This window comes from Pseudophryne corroboree, chromosome 2 (genome assembly GCF_028390025.1).
Source record: "Pseudophryne corroboree isolate aPseCor3 chromosome 2, aPseCor3.hap2, whole genome shotgun sequence".
Taxonomy (NCBI): domain Eukaryota; kingdom Metazoa; phylum Chordata; class Amphibia; order Anura; family Myobatrachidae; genus Pseudophryne; species Pseudophryne corroboree.
In genome coordinates this window covers 351,154,535-351,165,394 of record NC_086445.1, presented here as the reverse complement: position 1 = coordinate 351,165,394, position 10,860 = coordinate 351,154,535, and positions in this window count along the sequence as shown.

The following is a 10,860-nucleotide window of genomic DNA, read 5'->3' as shown; positions in this document are numbered from 1 at the left end:
TCAATGTCACCTAAAGCCGATGTTCAAGTGCATAGAAGGATTAAGTCAAGGCATCTGAAATATAAAAAAAAAAAATATTACAGGGGATAAAGACAATAACAAAAACACTTCTATTAATGGGAAATTTTCATGCAGAAAGACATAAAATTGTCAACATACCATTCACCACATGCAGTGAGGCATCTTTGTCTGATGCAAGACCTTTTCATTTAGAGCCTAGAAGAGGTGTAAATAAATGAAAACCACTAAGACAGTAAAACAAACTGTGTGCTCAGAAACATACATGTCACAGCTCCCTGATGAGAGTCTAAGTGTGTCCACGAGTGCTACAGTATGTGAGAATCTGACCTTTCTGATACTGTGCTTGCAGAGAAGCCACCTTCCACCATTTCTGTTCCCTCTGCATATGTGGGAATGATCAGTAGAAGTATAGCTCATTACAAAGAAATTGAGGATGCCACCCTGGAAGTGCAAGAGGATGAGGGGGATATTTGTTTAGCTGATACCAGCGATAATGAGGATGTTGTTTGTCAGGCACCAGTGGAAGCATTTCATGTCTATGATAAGAAGAAAGTCATTGACAAGCCTGGGCAAAGGACCAAAAAATCCACCTCTTGTGTGTGGAATTATAATTACCTAGGACATTTGTCAACATTGATTTACAAAAAGGAGGGGTAACATTAACTTTAACAGTTTCCATAATCATGCAGAAAAATATCACAACTCTGGGCTCTATCTTTAGTCTGGCTTTTTACCAGGCATGCACAAAAGTGCTTTGTGTAGGTTTCTCAAGATGGCTTCTCCTCTCACTAATGTTACTATGTGTAGCGGGTTAAGGAACAGGTGCCATCTCCTGGGGTAGATGGTGGGGCACAACAGCTGAGAGATAACAACAGTCCAACATTACTGGTGCAACTGGACCCTAGTGTGGAATGGAGAAACACCGTGTGGAGTACCAGGCCCTGGTCAAGAGTGGAGAAATACAGGGCTTAGTATCCACATCCTTCTGAGGGGAATGCACCCCTTGCGTGGGGTGGAGAACGACCTGATCTAGTATCTACTCTCGTACTGAGGGTTGGTCCTTTACCCTGGCATGGAGTGGGTATGAGGCTTGGTCTGGCTGGAGGTCAGGAGCAGCCTGAAGCCTGAGGTGCTATGTGCCCCTGGTGCTGGAAGAGCCAGGGGTGCCTGAAAATGCACTGGGGATCTGCCACACCATGCACTAGTATGGCACTTTTGCACTGAGCACCTCACCCTTCCTGTCTGCACCCACTTTCCTTTGCCCTGGCCTTTTGTCTAGGGCAAGGATCATTTTTACTTTCCCCCCGGCCTTTGGGCTGGGGCTTATTCATTTATTAACTTTTTTGCACCACACTGCACTTTTTTGTGTTTTTTTTGTGTTTGTCACAGTTTTGTTGGGGTTTAGGTGAGACCCTTATGGGCCACCTTCTCCCCTAGTTATCAAGGCCCTCTCCTTTTGGGGAGGGCTGGAGACTGTTTTGTTCCCCAGGGGGAAGATTCGGCCAACCCTGGAGATACTCAAAGGGTCCCTCTGCGCTTCGGCAAGGAGGGACCCACACACCCTTTTTCCCTCAGTAGGCCTTCTGGCTCTGAGGGTCTGGGGAGTAATGGGGCCCTTCTCCTTTTGGAGAGGGTCCAAGTACCTACATCCCCAGCACGGTTCTTTGCACAGATCACTGGGTGATGAAGCCACGCACCTCGGGCTTCAAGTAAAAAAAAAAATTACTGGTGCAACTGACCCCATCTAGTTTGATTAAATAGAAAAATAAAATGAAACATCAAAATAAACACCTTGCTTGACTGCCAACTACAAAAGCATAGAAAGTTTCAGCTAGTATATCTCACTTGTACCAAGTATCAGGTTTTTTATGGGCAGTCCTTTTTCCCCAGGCAGTGAGTGAGTGATTTCCAGCCTAATAGCCTTTTAATACACTCACCCAGGTACAAATGTTAATTAGCCTAATCTTAGGCTAGAGGCCCTGAGACCCGGAATGGGCCTAATGGATGGAGCCTGCCCTCACTCTCCATCCACAACCCAAGGAATCCATAACTGGCTTTTTACCAAGGCCCAAAAGCTCTCAGCAACACAACTAAAACATTTTCCAGGAGTGGTGTGGCTATTTAATATCGAGACTGTTCTTGTAAAAAATTAACCATACTGCGTGAATTAAAAGGGAGTGGGGGAACATTGACCTTGGACTATCCCAAAATGGTTTTGTATGTTCAACCCCTCTTGCACATATAGTTTGCTGTCACACAGGATTAAAAATTATGTTTTTTTTCTGTGTGTCATAAAAATGCTTAGTAGAGCAAAATGTTAACTTCAAATTTTTAGTTAAATTGAACAAAATGCCCACAGAATCTTTCCGTACGTTACCCAAGGGGAAGATTATATGTCACAGGCATATGTATTTAAGTGGCACAAAAGATTTTGTGATGGTCGTGAGGATGTTGAATATAATGAATGCCCCCCTGGAAGGCCTTGCACACCAAAAACAAATGAAAATGTGCAAAAAATGTAGAAAATTAAACAAATTGACATCGACTCATCATCTAAATGATAGCAGAAATGGTAAACATTGACAAAGAAACTGTTAGGCAAGCTTTGCATCTATATCTTAACATGACAAAAGTTTCTGCTAAGATAGCTCCAAGGCTTCTTACTGCTGAGCAGAAAGAAAATTTAAATTTGTACAGACATTTTGGAACTTCAAGTTGATTCAAATTGTTGACATAAAGTTATTACCTGTGATGAAACATGGATCTTACAGTGCGATAACGCCAGTCCATGCATTGGAAAACACCATTATCACCAAGAATGATGAAGCACATCAAAACAAATCCAAATTCAAAGCCATGTTAATTGTTTTCTATGATATCAAGGGTGTTTTTCTGGCAGACTGGGTACCAGAAGGTGCAACAGTGATTCAACACTACTACAAAAATGTTCTAGCAACTTTGCGGGAAAGAATCAGAAGAAAGAGACCAGAGTTGTGGAAAAATTATTTCATCCTCCATCAGGACAATGTACTGTGAAGCAGTTTTTGGTTGAGAAACAGATTGTAGTGATAGAACAACCTCCACCAGACCTAGCACTGTGTGACTTCTTTCTTTTCCCTAAAGTCAATTCTGTACTCAAGGGAACCCCTTTTGCATCAGTTACTGGGGTTAGAAGAAAACATGGAGGTACAGAGACAGCTGACGGATAATGAGCTACAGCTTGGCTTTGACCAATGGAAAATAAGAATGCAGCCATGCGTGGATGCAGAAGAGGAACAGAGTTAAAATGCAGAGCCGTAACTCGACTTTTTGGTGCCCTGTACCAGGAAGAGAATTAGCGCCCCCCCCCCTCATTTTTTCAATAGGGACATAAGGCGCATGTCTCGTGGGGAGAGGGCATGACATATACAAACACATTTATAGAACAATGCAAGAAAATGGATTTGGACACAAATCCTCTTTATACCACATTCATGCATGCAATCCAAGAGCTTGCCGCCATTCATTCAGCCACAATACCCCTCATAAAATAACAAATATACTGCCACACACAGGACTCAAACCCACAACCTGCTGCATCCCAGCCAAACACCCCACCCACCGAACCACTTAATCCTGCTAATTATATGTAGCTACCTGTACCCCATAAAAAAATAACCAGCAAAATAATTGAGCAGATCCATGCAGTGTACAGCCACACATCCAATCCCTTGCAGCCACACACTACATAGATCTGCCCAGCTGCAAGACTGATCACCCCTTCACAAAGTACAAGTAAAGCTTAGTTAAAACTCTTCAGCTTTGAATTCTCTAGCTTTCTATGCAAGGGCAGATAGCTGTCTGACTGCAATGTCATAGGCAACGGGTTTGAATCCTGGGCACATCAGCATCCTGAAATGTAATAAAGGACAGTGCAACTGAACAAGGAGCTCCATGAATGCTGTATAGGTATTAGTGACAAAAGGGTTGGCGGTAGGAAACAGGGGTGGTCAGTAGATGCTGCACTTCAAAAAGGGGGGAAGCTGCAAGTGAAAGTAATTAGATAATTCATAATTAACAAGTGCTGCCAACAGCACTCCCTACCCTGCAGCGCTATGTGTGGACCTAGTTCCGGCCCTGTTAAAATTTACTTAATATACAGTAACTAAAAGAAAATTATAGCAATTATAGCATCAGTTTCATTATTTGTCATTGCTATTATTATTGATAGTATGTAAATATCCTCTATGCTCCTCAACCCAGGACAGGAAAAAAACATTGCATACAGGGCCTAATTCAGACCTGTTTGCAGCAGCAAATTTGTTAGCAAATGGGCAAAACCATGTGCACTGCAGGGGGAGGGGGTCAGATATAAGATGTGCAGAAGAGTTACATTTGGGTGGGGTATGCTCAAACTGAAATCTAAATTGCAATGTAAAAATAAAGCAGCCAGTTTTTACCCTGCACAGAAACAATATAACCCACCCAAATCTAACTCTCTGCACATGTTATATCTGCCTCCCCTGCAGTGCACATGGGCGGTCATTCCGACCCGGTCGCACACTGCAGTTTTACGCAGCGGTGCGATCGGGTCTGAATTGCGTATGCGCAGTGACCGCAAAGCGCATGCGCGTTCCTCCCTGGCAATGGCAGTCGCCAGGGAGCGACAGAACTAATGAAGAAAGCGATTGCACCCGCGACCACAAGAAGATTGACAGGAAGAGTCCGGTCGGAGGCATCAACTGACTGTTTTCAGGCGTGCAGGGATCCTGATGTCAGCTCCGTCCTGGATGATCGCAGCAGGTAAGTCCTGAGCTGTGCAGAAACTGCACAAACTTTTGTTTGTGCAGCTCTCTTCACAAGCGAGCGCAGCCCTGCACAGCGATTCCCCCCTCCCCTGTAGGCGGCGACTACCTGATCGCAGCAGTTCTAAAAGTAGCCTGCTAGCGATCAGGTCATAATGAGGGCCATGGTTTGCCCATTTGCTAACAAATTTGCTGCTGCGATCAGGTCTGAATTAGGCCCACAAGGTAGACAAAATAAAGGCAGACAATGCAACAAAGGTAAGGGAGACCCCTGATCAGTTTATTTGGAAACTGGAAAGTTGACTTATACTAATAAAGAGGGGTATAATATAATGTGGAATGCTACCCAGAATGATGAACTGAGACCTGGGAACAAGAGCCTTTTAGAACTGATTTTACTGACAGGTCTCCATACCTCCCAACATGACCCTCTCCAGGAGGGACACAATGCTCTGCTTCTGGACTTTTCTCTCAATTTATAATTGCTGGTACCTGTGTTGAACAGGTTGATGGATAAGAAAGTTGTTTCAGCACATGTTATGGCACTCATACACTAAGAGGGAAGTCCAAGACCAGAGCATTCTGTCCCTCCTGGAGAGGGTCATGTTGGGAGCTATGGGTCTCTAAGGGCAGTTTATACGCCTTTCAGACATGTGACATGGGAATTTGCCAGGTCAAGCAGCCGGAAAATTCCTGGATCTCATCTCTGTGAACCTGGTTAAGAGCAGTATCGGGGACCCGGTACTTGCTCCCGGGTTGTGTCCTTTCACACATGCAGAAATCCCGAGTTCATGCGTGTTCATGTGCATAAACCGGTATTTAGCTGCATGTCTTAAAGGGGTATTAGTAACATATATGATCACATACATTAATACAGTAACATGTATTGCTTGATTTTGATCATCTCTGGTTTAACTGTATTAGTGGTGTAGACATAGTTATGTATTCTGCTCTTCATGAGTTGCAGACAATTTCTAACCTGTCATTAGATTGAAAGTTAAATTTTTTTGTTGCATTACTGTAATCAGTGGCGGATCTTGCCACGGGCAAGCAGGACTTTTGCCCGGGGCGCCGCCTTCCGGAGGGCGCCGGCGCCATCCGGAGGGCGCCGCACCATGGCAAGATCCTCCACTGTCAGTGTGCGCCCCCGCTGTGCCCCCCCTCCCGCTGTGAGAAGGGAACCAGACGCTAAGCGTCTGGTTTCCCTTCGTGGCGCTGGTCCTCCCCCGCTCTGAAGGGAATCAGACGCTAAGCGTCTAGTTTCCCTTCATGGAGAGGACCTTTGGTGTGCGGTGCGCGATGACGTCATCGCGCACCGCACAGCATTGTGGCATAGACGCTAGGGGTCATAATTGACCTCTAGCGCTTATGCTGTGCTATGGGAGAGACGTCATGACTGACGTCTCTCCCATAGATCCGAGGAGAAGAGCGGCGCCGGTCTGCAGGGTCTGGAAACAGGAGCGGGGTACAGTAAGTATACTTTTTTTTTCTTTTCTTTTTCCCCCCAGCGGCGCTACAAATGGGGGGCGTGACTGACCACGCCCCCATGTTAAGCCACGCCCCTAAATTTTGCCCGGGGCGCCGAAAGGGCAAGAACCGGCCCTGACTGTAATATCTAACATTTGTTCAGTTTGCACTGCACAAGACCCCTGTCCCACCTCAGCAGTAAATTGTTGGCTAGTTGTTATGTAGCAGCTGCACTTACCCACTATCTAGGTTACCTTAGGTTGCAAGTAAGCTTATAATGTTAGATTTCTACAACATGTGTACAGCTTGAGAGTTAATGTGTATAACAGGTTACATATAGTCATAGTTACCATCCTCAAACGGTTTTATATTAAAGTCTCATATGAACATCCCTACAGCAGACAAACTAACCACAGAGAGCTGATAATCTTCTAATTAATATAATGGAGTTAGTGAATAACTCATGCTTTGCAAATAAGTCAGCACATGGAAGTCCCTGTACCCAAATGATTCTAAAACCAACCCAAGAGACACTAATTGACATCTGTGGGGGCTGAAAAATCTGTTGGCTAGTCTTGTAGCTTTCCACAGCTGCTCATGCATACCCAGAGGAACGCAAGGGAGCTCGAAGAAAGCCAATTTTTAAACAAAAGCAGAAATCTTGTAGGTATTGGAATTGGGTGTATATGTGCATTCTAGCTGTAACATATATCGCATCTACTGCTTCAACAATACAATACAGGCAGGCTTAACCAGTTTAATATAACATCTTGATGGAGAATTGATGAGATGATTATTTTCAAATGTGTGTGTGATTTAAAAAGGTTTTGCTTTGATTTAAAACAAAAGTCGCAAAGATAAAAGACTGACATACAGTAAATAAACTGTTTTATATTTTCGTGCAATTTGCATGGGCTGCTCAAAGGAAATTATTTTTGTGTTTTATATCACTATCAAATAAATCAATAAAGTTTGGACTAATAATGAAAAGCAAATGAAGCACTTGTGTTTATGTTTATCGATACATACATAGATTGTTTTCACCCCGATCTGACCAGAAATGTTTTCACAATTTTGCATTATGGAGCTACTTGCGATATGTACACAAACCCAATGGTTTATCTACATCTCCGATGGTTGTAGAACTGAGCAGGATCTGTGCTCTGCAGGTGCAGATCTATGGGGGTGATTCAGACCTGATCGCTAGGCTGCTAAAATTGTTGTCCTGCGATCAGATAGTCGCCGCCCAAGGGGTGTGTTTATTCACCGTGCAAGTGTGCGATTGCATGTTTACGCCAAGCTGCTAAAAAAAACCTCACTCAGTGGACAGCAGCAAATCAATTCGCAGCTCACCCACCGTCACCAGTGAATGGTTTTCACATGTGTATGCAGTCTCTGCGCAGCCCAGGGCTTACTCCTACAGTGTGATCAGAACTGGCTGATCGGGGCAGGAGTTGACATCACACACCCTCCCTGAAAACTCTTGGGCACGCCTGCATTTTCCCTGACACTTCCAGAAAACGGTCAGTTACCACCCACAAACGCTTCCTCCTGTCAATCAGCATGCGAATGGCTGTGCAAATAGAATTTTGCGCACCAGCCTGTCACTAACTGGCTATGCCTGCCGTTGTTTGCTGATGCTCGTGTGCATTGCGGTGCATATGCATGCATGGTTATTACCTGATCGCCCGCTGTGCGAAAACACACAGCAGCAATCAGGTCTGAATCCTGTCCTGCGTCTGCAATGACATTTGCAGTGCCCCCAAAACCACAAAATGATTGACATGCTGTGGCCATTTGGGGGCAGGTAAGGGGCGGTGACGAGAAAAATTTTAGAAAATGTTTTCTGGTTATGCTGAAGAAAGTGGCTGCATCCTCGGATGCAGCTTCACTGGCTTCAGCATCATAAATTCCCTGGTCATGCTTAGTAATCTGAGGGTTACTCAGGGATGCAATTTACCGGCTGTCGGGATCCCGGCAGTCAGGATACTGATGCCATAATCCCGACAGCCAACATCCTGGCGCACAGGGGCTATTCCTACTCGTGGGTGTTCACACAATGAGACAGCAAGGGGACCCTTAGTGCTTGCCTCGCTGCCGGCATTCTGGTGGGTGGGATGCCACTTTGGGGATCTTGACAGCTGGCAATCCCACCCGCTAGTAAATAGTATGTATCCCGTTACTCACATGATCTTGGATCCAGCAGCGGATTAGAGATGCTGGGAGGAGGCATCTATTTACTCAAGATGCCTCCTGTGGCATAACCATATTTTAGCATGGCCACTGTGAACAAGGACACAGCAGATGTGCTACTGCAGCCATCTCTGAATCATATTAATCATATGAATAGCATATTTATAGAAATATAATTTAATCTCATAGGCATTATGTAAGTGAAATAAGGTGAATAAAACAAAATGAAATCATTTTTAAAAACTCTTACAGCTGAATTCAACTGCATGCGATACTTTACCGCAACGGGAAAAGGGTGGTAGCCCTGGAATTACTGCCCCTTTTCCTTGTGCGGTAAAGTATGTGTTACTACTCGTTAACCCATAGAATCCGGGATAAATTCATGGAGCTATGGGTTAACAGCTTTGCAGCACCCTTCCTCCAGGCCACATCCAGCTCACTCCAGACCTAGCATATTGTTATGCACACCAGTGCCTGCAGGAAAGTACTGGTGTCAGAACTGTTATGCACTCCAGTGTCTGCAGGAATGTACTGGTGTTTGAACTGTTATGCAAAACAGATGGACTCACAGACAAACTGGGGGATATGACATAACGTACACAGAAGGTGATAGGGTAACAAAATACACACAAAGTGAACAGAGAAGCCCAGAGGCTAAGGAACTGGGTATCTCCCTTGTATTAGAACTGCTCAGATGGAAAAGCAAGATGTTGTGTTTTAATACGTAGAGAACCCGAAATGCTGTTGCTAAGGGCAACAGCAAAACCCTAAAGGGTTACCAACGGGTGTGGCAGTAAACTCCTTGGTCAGAGATGGAATGATAGACACAAGGAGAATCTCCACAATCCTAATTCTCACTTGCAGTGCACAGGTTTTAGCTTACTGCCACTAAACTGACCCCTGACACCTAGCACAGTGAGACAGGATTAGACAGGCAAGTCTTAGAATACAGCCGCAAACTTGCTAAGTTCACAGAGTAGTAACAGAACCCCAGCAAGCTAAACGACTGACTCCAGTCTTACTGCTAGGTCTGGATTGGCAGAGTGTAATACCAAATCCCCAGGCCTATTTGCAGTAAGCAACAAACAAATACAAAGCTACACAGTACTGGCTAACTTTCATGAACTGACTAACCAACAAAGATTCAGCAGCATCTGCTTACCCTGAAAAGAGGCCTTATAAAGCAGGTGCTGTCCACGCCCCACTCAGACCTCACAGACTGTGAGCACAAAAACCAGCACCGGATCCCCTGCCGCGCACAGAGCCTATAACCACTGCACAGCAAAAGACCCGAACCGGAGTATCAGCTGCGCTCAGGTTACTCCACTAGCACTTGTCTCCCGGTTGCCATGACGACGTGGCAGCACAGGGCAGGAGACCCTAACAGTACCCCCCCTCTGACGAGGGGTCAAAGAACCCCTACCACCGGGTTTATCGGGGAACTGCGAGAAGAAAGAGCGTATCAGTCTGGGGGCATGAAGATCACAACTGCGCACCCACGACCGCTCCTCCGGGCCATACCCCTTCCAGTGCACCAAAAATGACAGCCGACCCCGAACCACCTTGGAGTCAAGAATCCTTTCAACAACAAACTCCCTCTGGCCACGTATCAGAAGAGGGGAAGGTCTTCCACTGGAAGAAGGATTACTAATCGCCCGTTTTAAAAGGGAACAATGAAATGTTTTATTGATACCCAAAGAACGGGGCAGATCTAACTGAAATGCCACCGGATTGATAACCCTGGTGATCTTATAAGGGCCGATGAACCGGGGCCCTAACTTATGAGATGGCTGTCTCAACTTCAAATTCTTGGTAGACAACCAGACGAAGTCTCCTAATTTGAAGCTGCAGGGTCTTTTCCGCTTATCAAAAATCCTTTTGGTCACTAATGACACAGACACAAGGGCTTTCTTCACTTTCCGCCAAATACCTCTAAGGACCGAAACCACAGAGGAACCACCAGGCGTGGAGTCCAGGGGGTCAAAAGAATTGGCCTTAGGATGATGCCCATACACACAAAGGAAGGGAGAGATCCCTGTAGCAGAGTGAGCCGCGTTGTTATAGGCAAACTCCGCCATGGACAGATGAGCAACCCAGTCAGTCTGACACTTGGAGACATAACACCTGAGGAACTGCTCCAAGGACTGGTTCACCCTTTCAGTCTGCCCATTAGACTGCGGATGGTAGCCTGACGACAAGCTGACAGAAATCTGGAGATCGGAACAAAATGCCCTCCAGAATTTGGCCACAAACTGGGATCCGCGGTCAGAGACCACATCAAGTGGCAACCCGTGGAGACGCACAACATGCAGCATAAATAATTCAGACAGGCGTCTGGCTGATGGCAGCCCAACCAGTGGAACGAAGTGCGCCATCTTCGAAAACCTGTCAACGA